Source organism: Ambystoma mexicanum, chromosome 4p (assembly GCF_040938575.1).
Source record: "Ambystoma mexicanum isolate Mex_15411 chromosome 4p, UKY_AmexF1_1, whole genome shotgun sequence".
Lineage (NCBI taxonomy): Eukaryota > Metazoa > Chordata > Amphibia > Caudata > Ambystomatidae > Ambystoma > Ambystoma mexicanum.
In genome coordinates, this window is record NC_090927.1 from 845,000,716 (window position 1) to 845,010,354 (window position 9,639).

The following is a 9,639-nucleotide window of genomic DNA, read 5'->3' on the forward strand; positions in this document are numbered from 1 at the left end:
TGGGCCTAGTGAGTTTTGTACTTTTAAGCATCTAGTCAGCTAGACCTTGCAGTTTTGAATGGCAATTGAGAAATGGCTCACTTCCTGAACTTGGAGCACAAAAAAGCCTACAGCACCTGGTATTCCCAGGCGGTCTCCCATCCAGGTACTAACGAGGCCCGACACAGCTTAGCTTCCGAGATCAGACGCATTCAGTGTGGTGTGGCCGTAGGCTCTGGGCCTTGTGAGTTTTGTACTTTTAAGCATCTAGTCGGCTAGACCTTGCAGTTTTGAAAGGCAATTGTGAAATGGCTCACTTCCTGAACTTGGAACACAAAAAAGCCTACAGCACCTGGTATTCCCAGGAGGTCTCCCATCCAGGTACTAACTAGGCCTAACACTGCTTAACTTCCGAGATCAGACGAGATCGGGTGCATTCAGTGTGGTGTGGCCATAGGCTCTAGAAATGCTAAGAATATTACTCTTATGCATTTGCATTTAGTAAGCTAAGCCATGCAGCCACTTGCAACATGATACCACGCTCATCGCTCGATCAGGCTCGATCAGGCGAGATATATAAGACTGGTGGGCCCATTCAGGACTCCTATGTCTGGTAGGATAACTTTAATTCATCCATCCTGTGTCTGTTGCAGGGAGGTGGAGAGAACAATCAACACAATAATGGTTTTCTTTCATGCCTCTTGAAGGACTCAATATTCTCTGTACTGCATTACATGTGAAAGTCGATTTATTACCCATGAACACACTACCTGTATGCTAATTCTATGTAAAAAGGTAGCTCCAGCCCTCATGATGTTGTCCAACATTTCCGCTATAAAACGGGATACAATTATTTTGGAAACATACCAAATTTGAAAAATAATTGAGAAGTTGCGCAATTACTAATCATGGAGCACAAAAAAGCCTACAGCACCTGGTATTCCCAGGCAGTCTCCCATCCAGGTACTAACTAGGCCCGACCCTGCTTAGCTTCTGAGATCGGGCGCATTCAGTGTGGTGTGGCCGTAGGCTCTGGGCCTAGTGAGTTTTGTACTTTTAAGCATCTAGTCGGCTAGACCTTGCAGTTTTGAAAGGCAATTGTGAAATGGCTCACTTCCTGAACTTGGAGCACAAAAAAGCCTACAGCACCTGGTATTCCCAGGCGGTCTCCCATCCAGGTACTAAGGGGGCCAGACACTGCTTAGCTTCCAAGATCAGACGAGATCGGGCGCATTCAGTGTGGTGTGGCCGTAGGCTCTGGGCCTTGTGAGTTTTGTACTTTTAAGCATCTAGTCGGCTAGACCTTGCAGTTTTAAAAGGCAATTGAGAAAGGGCTCACTTCCTGAACTTGGAGCACAAAAAAGCCTACAGCACCTGGTATTCCCAGGCGGTCTCCCATCCAGGTACTAACTAGGCCTGACACTGCTTAACTTCCAAGATCAGACGAGATCGGGTGCATTCAGTGTGGTGTGGCCGTAGGCTCTAGGAATGCTAAGAATATTACTCTTATGCATTTGCATTTAGTAAGCTAAGCCATGCAGCCACTTGCAACATGATACCACGCTCATCGCTCGATCAGGCTCGATCAGGCGAGATATATAAGACTGGTGGGCCCATTCAGGACTCCTATGTCTGGTAGGATAACTTTAATTCATCCATCCTGTGTCTGTTGCAGGGAGGTGGAGAGAACAATCAACACAATAATGGTTTTCTTTCATGCCTCTTGAAGGACTCAATATTCTCTGTACTGCATTACATGTGAAAGTCGATTTATTACCCATGAACACACTACCTGTATGCTAATTCTATGTAAAAAGGTAGCTCCAGCCCTCATGATGTTGTCCAACATTTCCGCTATAAAACGGGATACAATTATTTTGGAAACATACCAAATTTGAAAAATAATTGAGAAGTTGCGCAATTACTAATCATGGAGCACAAAAAAGCCTACAGCACCTGGTATTCCCAGGCAGTCTCCCATCCAGGTACTAACTAGGCCCGACCCTGCTTAGCTTCCGAGATCGGGCGCATTCAGTGTGGTGTGGCCGTAGGCTCTGGGCCTAGTGAGTTTTGTACTTTTAAGCATCTAGTCGGCTAGACCTTGCAGTTTTGAAAGGCAATTGTGAAATGGCTCACTTCCTGAACTTGGAGTACAAAAAAGCCTACAGCACCTGGTATTCCCAGGTGGTCTCCCATCCAGGTACTAACTAGGCCCGACACTGCTTAGCTTCCGAGATCAGACGAGATCGGGCGCAATCAGTGTGGTGTGGCCGTAGGCTCTGGGCCTAGTGAGTTTTGTACTTTTAAGCATCTAGTCAGCTAGACCTTGCAGTTTTGAAAGGCAATTGAGAAATGGCTCACTTCCTGAACTTGGAGCACAAAAAAGCCTACAGCACCTGGTATTCCCAGGCGGTCTCCCATCCAGGTACTAACGAGGCCCGACACTGCTTAGCTTCCGAGATCAGACGAGATGGGGCGCATTCAGTGTGGTGTGGCCGTAGGCTCTGGGCCTTGTGAGTTTTGTACTTTTAAGCATCTAGTCAGCTAGACCTTGCAGTTTTGAAAGGCAATTGAGAAATGGCTCACTTCCTGAACTTGGAGCACAAAAAAGCCTACAGCACCTGGTATTCCCAGGCGGTCTCCCATCCAGGTACTAACGAGGCCCGACACTGCTTAGCTTCCGAGATCAGACGAGATCGGGCGCATTCAGTGTGGTGTGGCCGTAGGCTCTGGGCCTTGTGAGTTTTGTACTTTTAAGCATCTAGTCGGCTAGACCTTGCAGTTTTAAAAGGCAATTGAGAAAGGGCTCACTTCCTGAACTTGGAGCACAAAAAAGCCTACAGCACCTGGTATTCCCAGGCGGTCTCCCATCCAGGTACTAACTAGGCCTGACACTGCTTAACTTCCGAGATCAGACGAGATCGGGTGCATTCAGTGTGGTGTGGCCATAGGCTCTAGGAACGCTAAGAATATTACTCTTATGCATTTGCATTTAGTAAGCTAAGCCATGCAGCCACTTGCAACATGATACCACGCTCATCGCTCGATCAGGCTCGATCAGGCGAGATATATAAGACTGGTGGGCCCATTCAGGACTCCTATGTCTGGTAGGATAACTTTAATTCATCCATCCTGTGTCTGTTGCAGGGAGGTGGAGAGAACAATCAACACAATAATGGTTTTCTTTCATGCCTCTTGAAGGACTCAATATTCTCTGTACTGCATTACATGTGAAAGTCGATTTATTACCCATGAACACACTACCTGTATGCTAATTCTATGTAAAAAGGTAGCTCCAGCCCTCATGATGTTGTCCAACATTTCCGCTATAAAACGGGATACAATTATTTTGGAAACATACCAAATTTGAAAAATAATTGAGAAGTTGCGCAATTACTAATCATGGAGCACAAAAAAGCCTACAGCACCTGGTATTCCCAGGCAGTCTCCCATCCAGGTACTAACTAGGCCCGACCCTGCTTAGCTTCTGAGATCGGGCGCATTCAGTGTGGTGTGGCCGTAGGCTCTGGGCCTAGTGAGTTTTGTACTTTTAAGCATCTAGTCGGCTAGACCTTGCAGTTTTGAAAGGCAATTGTGAAATGGCTCACTTCCTGAACTTGGAGCACAAAAAAGCCTACAGCACCTGGTATTCCCAGGCGGTCTCCCATCCAGGTACTAAGGGGGCCAGACACTGCTTAGCTTCCAAGATCAGACGAGATCGGGCGCATTCAGTGTGGTGTGGCCGTAGGCTCTGGGCCTTGTGAGTTTTGTACTTTTAAGCATCTAGTCGGCTAGACCTTGCAGTTTTAAAAGGCAATTGAGAAAGGGCTCACTTCCTGAACTTGGAGCACAAAAAAGCCTACAGCACCTGGTATTCCCAGGCGGTCTCCCATCCAGGTACTAACTAGGCCTGACACTGCTTAACTTCCAAGATCAGACGAGATCGGGTGCATTCAGTGTGGTGTGGCCGTAGGCTCTAGGAATGCTAAGAATATTACTCTTATGCATTTGCATTTAGTAAGCTAAGCCATGCAGCCACTTGCAACATGATACCACGCTCATCGCTCGATCAGGCTCGATCAGGCGAGATATATAAGACTGGTGGGCCCATTCAGGACTCCTATGTCTGGTAGGATAACTTTAATTCATCCATCCTGTGTCTGTTGCAGGGAGGTGGAGAGAACAATCAACACAATAATGGTTTTCTTTCATGCCTCTTGAAGGACTCAATATTCTCTGTACTGCATTACATGTGAAAGTCGATTTATTACCCATGAACACACTACCTGTATGCTAATTCTATGTAAAAAGGTAGCTCCAGCCCTCATGATGTTGTCCAACATTTCCGCTATAAAACGGGATACAATTATTTTGGAAACATACCAAATTTGAAAAATAATTGAGAAGTTGCGCAATTACTAATCATGGAGCACAAAAAAGCCTACAGCACCTGGTATTCCCAGGCAGTCTCCCATCCAGGTACTAACTAGGCCCGACCCTGCTTAGCTTCCGAGATCGGGCGCATTCAGTGTGGTGTGGCCGTAGGCTCTGGGCCTAGTGAGTTTTGTACTTTTAAGCATCTAGTCGGCTAGACCTTGCAGTTTTGAAAGGCAATTGTGAAATGGCTCACTTCCTGAACTTGGAGTACAAAAAAGCCTACAGCACCTGGTATTCCCAGGTGGTCTCCCATCCAGGTACTAACTAGGCCCGACACTGCTTAGCTTCCGAGATCAGACGAGATCGGGCGCAATCAGTGTGGTGTGGCCGTAGGCTCTGGGCCTAGTGAGTTTTGTACTTTTAAGCATCTAGTCAGCTAGACCTTGCAGTTTTGAAAGGCAATTGAGAAATGGCTCACTTCCTGAACTTGGAGCACAAAAAAGCCTACAGCACCTGGTATTCCCAGGCGGTCTCCCATCCAGGTACTAACGAGGCCCGACACTGCTTAGCTTCCGAGATCAGACGAGATGGGGCGCATTCAGTGTGGTGTGGCCGTAGGCTCTGGGCCTTGTGAGTTTTGTACTTTTAAGCATCTAGTCAGCTAGACCTTGCAGTTTTGAAAGGCAATTGAGAAATGGCTCACTTCCTGAACTTGGAGCACAAAAAAGCCTACAGCACCTGGTATTCCCAGGCGGTCTCCCATCCAGGTACTAACGAGGCCCGACACTGCTTAGCTTCCGAGATCAGACGAGATCGGGCGCATTCAGTGTGGTGTGGCCGTAGGCTCTGGGCCTTGTGAGTTTTGTACTTTTAAGCATCTAGTCGGCTAGACCTTGCAGTTTTAAAAGGCAATTGAGAAAGGGCTCACTTCCTGAACTTGGAGCACAAAAAAGCCTACAGCACCTGGTATTCCCAGGCGGTCTCCCATCCAGGTACTAACTAGGCCTGACACTGCTTAACTTCCGAGATCAGACGAGATCGGGTGCATTCAGTGTGGTGTGGCCGTAGGCTCTAGGAACGCTAAGAATATTACTCTTATGCATTTGCATTTAGTAAGCTAAGCCATGCAGCCACTTGCAACATGATACCACGCTCATCGCTCGATCAGGCTCGATCAGGCGAGATATATAAGACTGGTGGGCCCATTCAGGACTCCTATGTCTGGTAGGATAACTTTAATTCATCCATCCTGTGTCTGTTGCAGGGAGGTGGAGAGAACAATCAACACAATAATGGTTTTCTTTCATGCCTCTTGAAGGACTCAATATTCTCTGTACTGCATTACATGTGAAAGTCGATTTATTACCCATGAACACACTACCTGTATGCTAATTCTATGTAAAAAGGTAGCTCCAGCCCTCATGATGTTGTCCAACATTTCCGCTATAAAACGGGATACAATTATTTTGGAAACATACCAAATTTGAAAAATAATTGAGAAGTTGCGCAATTACTAATCATGGAGCACAAAAAAGCCTACAGCACCTGGTATTCCCAGGCAGTCTCCCATCCAGGTACTAACTAGGCCCGACCCTGCTTAGCTTCTGAGATCGGGCGCATTCAGTGTGGTGTGGCCGTAGGCTCTGGGCCTAGTGAGTTTTGTACTTTTAAGCATCTAGTCGGCTAGACCTTGCAGTTTTGAAAGGCAATTGTGAAATGGCTCACTTCCTGAACTTGGAGCACAAAAAAGCCTACAGCACCTGGTATTCCCAGGCGGTCTCCCATCCAGGTACTAAGGGGGCCAGACACTGCTTAGCTTCCAAGATCAGACGAGATCGGGCGCATTCAGTGTGGTGTGGCCGTAGGCTCTGGGCCTTGTGAGTTTTGTACTTTTAAGCATCTAGTCGGCTAGACCTTGCAGTTTTAAAAGGCAATTGAGAAAGGGCTCACTTCCTGAACTTGGAGCACAAAAAAGCCTACAGCACCTGGTATTCCCAGGCGGTCTCCCATCCAGGTACTAACTAGGCCTGACACTGCTTAACTTCCAAGATCAGACGAGATCGGGTGCATTCAGTGTGGTGTGGCCGTAGGCTCTAGGAATGCTAAGAATATTACTCTTATGCATTTGCATTTAGTAAGCTAAGCCATGCAGCCACTTGCAACATGATACCACGCTCATCGCTCGATCAGGCTCGATCAGGCGAGATATATAAGACTGGTGGGCCCATTCAGGACTCCTATGTCTGGTAGGATAACTTTAATTCATCCATCCTGTGTCTGTTGCAGGGAGGTGGAGAGAACAATCAACACAATAATGGTTTTCTTTCATGCCTCTTGAAGGACTCAATATTCTCTGTACTGCATTACATGTGAAAGTCGATTTATTACCCATGAACACACTACCTGTATGCTAATTCTATGTAAAAAGGTAGCTCCAGCCCTCATGATGTTGTCCAACATTTCCGCTATAAAACGGGATACAATTATTTTGGAAACATACCAAATTTGAAAAATAATTGAGAAGTTGCGCAATTACTAATCATGGAGCACAAAAAAGCCTACAGCACCTGGTATTCCCAGGCAGTCTCCCATCCAGGTACTAACTAGGCCCGACCCTGCTTAGCTTCCGAGATCGGGCGCATTCAGTGTGGTGTGGCCGTAGGCTCTGGGCCTAGTGAGTTTTGTACTTTTAAGCATCTAGTCGGCTAGACCTTGCAGTTTTGAAAGGCAATTGTGAAATGGCTCACTTCCTGAACTTGGAGTACAAAAAAGCCTACAGCACCTGGTATTCCCAGGTGGTCTCCCATCCAGGTACTAACTAGGCCCGACACTGCTTAGCTTCCGAGATCAGACGAGATCGGGCGCAATCAGTGTGGTGTGGCCGTAGGCTCTGGGCCTAGTGAGTTTTGTACTTTTAAGCATCTAGTCAGCTAGACCTTGCAGTTTTGAAAGGCAATTGAGAAATGGCTCACTTCCTGAACTTGGAGCACAAAAAAGCCTACAGCACCTGGTATTCCCAGGCGGTCTCCCATCAAGGTACTAACGAGGCCCGACACTGCTTAGCTTCCGAGATCAGACGAGATGGGGCGCATTCAGTGTGGTGTGGCCGTAGGCTCTGGGCCTTGTGAGTTTTGTACTTTTAAGCATCTAGTCAGCTAGACCTTGCAGTTTTGAAAGGCAATTGAGAAATGGCTCACTTCCTGAACTTGGAGCACAAAAAAGCCTACAGCACCTGGTATTCCCAGGCGGTCTCCCATCCAGGTACTAACGAGGCCCGACACTGCTTAGCTTCCGAGATCAGACGAGATCGGGCGCATTCAGTGTGGTGTGGCCGTAGGCTCTGGGCCTTGTGAGTTTTGTACTTTTAAGCATCTAGTCGGCTAGACCTTGCAGTTTTAAAAGGCAATTGAGAAAGGGCTCACTTCCTGAACTTGGAGCACAAAAAAGCCTACAGCACCTGGTATTCCCAGGCGGTCTCCCATCCAGGTACTAACTAGGCCTGACACTGCTTAACTTCCGAGATCAGACGAGATCGGGTGCATTCAGTGTGGTGTGGCCGTAGGCTCTAGGAACGCTAAGAATATTACTCTTATGCATTTGCATTTAGTAAGCTAAGCCATGCAGCCACTTGCAACATGATACCACGCTCATCGCTCGATCAGGCTCGATCAGGCGAGATATATAAGACTGGTGGGCCCATTCAGGACTCCTATGTCTGGTAGGATAACTTTAATTCATCCATCCTGTGTCTGTTGCAGGGAGGTGGAGAGAACAATCAACACAATAATGGTTTTCTTTCATGCCTCTTGAAGGACTCAATATTCTCTGTACTGCATTACATGTGAAAGTCGATTTATTACCCATGAACACACTACCTGTATGCTAATTCTATGTAAAAAGGTAGCTCCAGCCCTCATGATGTTGTCCAACATTTCCGCTATAAAACGGGATACAATTATTTTGGAAACATACCAAATTTGAAAAATAATTGAGAAGTTGCGCAATTACTAATCATGGAGCACAAAAAAGCCTACAGCACCTGGTATTCCCAGGCAGTCTCCCATCCAGGTACTAACTAGGCCCGACCCTGCTTAGCTTCCGAGATCGGGCGCATTCAGTGTGGTGTGGCCGTAGGCTCTGGAGTTTTGTACTTTTAAGCATCTAGTCGGCTAGACCTTGCAGTTTTGACAGGCAATTGTGAAATGGCTCACTTCCTGAACTTGGAGTACAAAAAAGCCTACAGCACCTGGTATTCCCAGGTGGTCTCCCATCCAGGTACTAACTAGGCCCGACACTGCTTAGCTTCCGAGATCAGACGAGATCGGGCGCAATCAGTGTGGTGTGGCCGTAGGCTCTGGGCCTAGTGAGTTTTGTACTTTTAAGCATCTAGTCAGCTAGACCTTGCAGTTTTGAAAGGCAATTGAGAAATGGCTCACTTCCTGAACTTGGAGCACAAAAAAGCCTACAGCACCTGGTATTCCCAGGCGGTCTCCCATCCAGGTACTAACAAGGCCCGACACTGCTTAGCTTCCGAGATCAGACGAGATCGGGCGCAATCAGTGTGGTGTGGCCGTAGGCTCTGGGCCTAGTGAGTTTTGTACTTTTAAGCATCTAGTCAGCTAGACCTTGCAGTTTTGAAAGGAAATTGAGAAATGGCTCACTTCCTGAACTTGGAGTACAAAAAAGCCTACAGCACCTGGTATTCCCAGGCGGTCTCCCATCCAGGTACTAACAAGGCCCGACACTGCTTAGCTTCCGAGATCAGACGAGATCGGGCGCAATCAGTGTGGTGTGGCCGTAGGCTCTGGGCCTAGTGAGTTTTGTACTTTTAAGCATCTAGTCAGCTAGACCTTGCAGTTTTGAAAGGAAATTGAGAAATGGCTCACTTCCTGAACTTGGAGTACAAAAAAGCCTACAGCACCTGGTATTCCCAGGCGGTCTCCCATCCAGGTACTAACTAGGCCCGACACTGCTTAGCTTCTGAGATCAGACGAGATCAGGCGCATTCAGTGTGGTGTGGCCGTAGGCTCTGGGCCTAGTGAGTTTTGTACTTTTAAGCATCTAGTCGGCTAGACCTTGCAGTTTTGAAAGGCAATTGTGAAATGGCTCACTTCCTGAACTTGGAGCACAAAAAAGCCTACAGCACCTGGTATTCCCAGGTGGTCTCCCATCCAGGTACTAACTAGGCCCGACACTGCTTAGCTTCCGAGATCAGACGAGATCGGGCGCAATCAGTGTGGTGTGTCCGTAGTCTCTGGGCCTAGTGAGTTTTGTACTTTTAAG

The 9,639-nt window shown here is 47.3% G+C and overlaps 21 non-coding genes and 11 pseudogenes across 21 annotated transcripts; all 32 read right to left on the reverse strand.

Moving 5' to 3' along the window:
• Window positions 1–104: 104 nt before the first annotated feature.
• Window positions 105–213, reverse strand: LOC138458827 (5S ribosomal RNA; annotated as a pseudogene).
• A 106-nt stretch (window positions 214–319) lies between these two features.
• On the reverse strand, window positions 320–438 carry LOC138461146 (5S ribosomal RNA). Its single transcript, XR_011263781.1, has one exon. It is a non-coding gene; the product is annotated as a 5S ribosomal RNA (ribosomal RNA).
• Window positions 439–901: 463 nt separating this feature from the next.
• LOC138458554 (5S ribosomal RNA) lies at window positions 902–1,010 on the reverse strand (annotated as a pseudogene).
• A 106-nt stretch (window positions 1,011–1,116) lies between these two features.
• LOC138455841 (5S ribosomal RNA) lies at window positions 1,117–1,235 on the reverse strand (annotated as a pseudogene).
• A 106-nt stretch (window positions 1,236–1,341) lies between these two features.
• LOC138463722 (5S ribosomal RNA) lies at window positions 1,342–1,460 on the reverse strand. The gene has a single exon (XR_011266307.1). It is a non-coding gene; the product is annotated as a 5S ribosomal RNA (ribosomal RNA).
• A 463-nt stretch (window positions 1,461–1,923) lies between these two features.
• Window positions 1,924–2,032, reverse strand: LOC138457267 (5S ribosomal RNA; annotated as a pseudogene).
• A 106-nt stretch (window positions 2,033–2,138) lies between these two features.
• LOC138460602 (5S ribosomal RNA) lies at window positions 2,139–2,257 on the reverse strand. Its single transcript, XR_011263280.1, has one exon. It is a non-coding gene; the product is annotated as a 5S ribosomal RNA (ribosomal RNA).
• Window positions 2,258–2,363: 106 nt separating this feature from the next.
• LOC138454878 (5S ribosomal RNA) lies at window positions 2,364–2,482 on the reverse strand. The gene has a single exon (XR_011261536.1). It is a non-coding gene; the product is annotated as a 5S ribosomal RNA (ribosomal RNA).
• A 106-nt stretch (window positions 2,483–2,588) lies between these two features.
• Window positions 2,589–2,707, reverse strand: LOC138462276 (5S ribosomal RNA). Its single transcript, XR_011264877.1, has one exon. It is a non-coding gene; the product is annotated as a 5S ribosomal RNA (ribosomal RNA).
• Window positions 2,708–2,813: 106 nt separating this feature from the next.
• LOC138462648 (5S ribosomal RNA) lies at window positions 2,814–2,932 on the reverse strand. The gene has a single exon (XR_011265243.1). It is a non-coding gene; the product is annotated as a 5S ribosomal RNA (ribosomal RNA).
• A 463-nt stretch (window positions 2,933–3,395) lies between these two features.
• Window positions 3,396–3,504, reverse strand: LOC138458555 (5S ribosomal RNA; annotated as a pseudogene).
• Window positions 3,505–3,610: 106 nt separating this feature from the next.
• Window positions 3,611–3,729, reverse strand: LOC138455842 (5S ribosomal RNA; annotated as a pseudogene).
• Window positions 3,730–3,835: 106 nt separating this feature from the next.
• LOC138463723 (5S ribosomal RNA) lies at window positions 3,836–3,954 on the reverse strand. The gene has a single exon (XR_011266308.1). It is a non-coding gene; the product is annotated as a 5S ribosomal RNA (ribosomal RNA).
• A 463-nt stretch (window positions 3,955–4,417) lies between these two features.
• LOC138457268 (5S ribosomal RNA) lies at window positions 4,418–4,526 on the reverse strand (annotated as a pseudogene).
• A 106-nt stretch (window positions 4,527–4,632) lies between these two features.
• LOC138460603 (5S ribosomal RNA) lies at window positions 4,633–4,751 on the reverse strand. The gene has a single exon (XR_011263281.1). It is a non-coding gene; the product is annotated as a 5S ribosomal RNA (ribosomal RNA).
• A 106-nt stretch (window positions 4,752–4,857) lies between these two features.
• Window positions 4,858–4,976, reverse strand: LOC138454880 (5S ribosomal RNA). Its single transcript, XR_011261538.1, has one exon. It is a non-coding gene; the product is annotated as a 5S ribosomal RNA (ribosomal RNA).
• A 106-nt stretch (window positions 4,977–5,082) lies between these two features.
• LOC138462277 (5S ribosomal RNA) lies at window positions 5,083–5,201 on the reverse strand. The gene has a single exon (XR_011264878.1). It is a non-coding gene; the product is annotated as a 5S ribosomal RNA (ribosomal RNA).
• Window positions 5,202–5,307: 106 nt separating this feature from the next.
• On the reverse strand, window positions 5,308–5,426 carry LOC138461595 (5S ribosomal RNA). Its single transcript, XR_011264208.1, has one exon. It is a non-coding gene; the product is annotated as a 5S ribosomal RNA (ribosomal RNA).
• A 463-nt stretch (window positions 5,427–5,889) lies between these two features.
• On the reverse strand, window positions 5,890–5,998 carry LOC138458556 (5S ribosomal RNA; annotated as a pseudogene).
• A 106-nt stretch (window positions 5,999–6,104) lies between these two features.
• LOC138455843 (5S ribosomal RNA) lies at window positions 6,105–6,223 on the reverse strand (annotated as a pseudogene).
• Window positions 6,224–6,329: 106 nt separating this feature from the next.
• Window positions 6,330–6,448, reverse strand: LOC138463724 (5S ribosomal RNA). The gene has a single exon (XR_011266309.1). It is a non-coding gene; the product is annotated as a 5S ribosomal RNA (ribosomal RNA).
• Window positions 6,449–6,911: 463 nt separating this feature from the next.
• LOC138457270 (5S ribosomal RNA) lies at window positions 6,912–7,020 on the reverse strand (annotated as a pseudogene).
• A 106-nt stretch (window positions 7,021–7,126) lies between these two features.
• Window positions 7,127–7,245, reverse strand: LOC138460604 (5S ribosomal RNA). Its single transcript, XR_011263282.1, has one exon. It is a non-coding gene; the product is annotated as a 5S ribosomal RNA (ribosomal RNA).
• A 106-nt stretch (window positions 7,246–7,351) lies between these two features.
• On the reverse strand, window positions 7,352–7,470 carry LOC138454992 (5S ribosomal RNA). Its single transcript, XR_011261642.1, has one exon. It is a non-coding gene; the product is annotated as a 5S ribosomal RNA (ribosomal RNA).
• A 106-nt stretch (window positions 7,471–7,576) lies between these two features.
• Window positions 7,577–7,695, reverse strand: LOC138462279 (5S ribosomal RNA). The gene has a single exon (XR_011264880.1). It is a non-coding gene; the product is annotated as a 5S ribosomal RNA (ribosomal RNA).
• Window positions 7,696–7,801: 106 nt separating this feature from the next.
• LOC138461596 (5S ribosomal RNA) lies at window positions 7,802–7,920 on the reverse strand. The gene has a single exon (XR_011264209.1). It is a non-coding gene; the product is annotated as a 5S ribosomal RNA (ribosomal RNA).
• A 463-nt stretch (window positions 7,921–8,383) lies between these two features.
• On the reverse strand, window positions 8,384–8,492 carry LOC138457271 (5S ribosomal RNA; annotated as a pseudogene).
• Window positions 8,493–8,590: 98 nt separating this feature from the next.
• On the reverse strand, window positions 8,591–8,709 carry LOC138460605 (5S ribosomal RNA). The gene has a single exon (XR_011263283.1). It is a non-coding gene; the product is annotated as a 5S ribosomal RNA (ribosomal RNA).
• A 106-nt stretch (window positions 8,710–8,815) lies between these two features.
• Window positions 8,816–8,934, reverse strand: LOC138462478 (5S ribosomal RNA). Its single transcript, XR_011265074.1, has one exon. It is a non-coding gene; the product is annotated as a 5S ribosomal RNA (ribosomal RNA).
• Window positions 8,935–9,040: 106 nt separating this feature from the next.
• Window positions 9,041–9,159, reverse strand: LOC138462480 (5S ribosomal RNA). The gene has a single exon (XR_011265076.1). It is a non-coding gene; the product is annotated as a 5S ribosomal RNA (ribosomal RNA).
• Window positions 9,160–9,265: 106 nt separating this feature from the next.
• LOC138456745 (5S ribosomal RNA) lies at window positions 9,266–9,384 on the reverse strand. Its single transcript, XR_011262131.1, has one exon. It is a non-coding gene; the product is annotated as a 5S ribosomal RNA (ribosomal RNA).
• Window positions 9,385–9,490: 106 nt separating this feature from the next.
• LOC138454476 (5S ribosomal RNA) lies at window positions 9,491–9,609 on the reverse strand. The gene has a single exon (XR_011261151.1). It is a non-coding gene; the product is annotated as a 5S ribosomal RNA (ribosomal RNA).
• Between the last annotated feature and the right edge of the window lie 30 nt (window positions 9,610–9,639).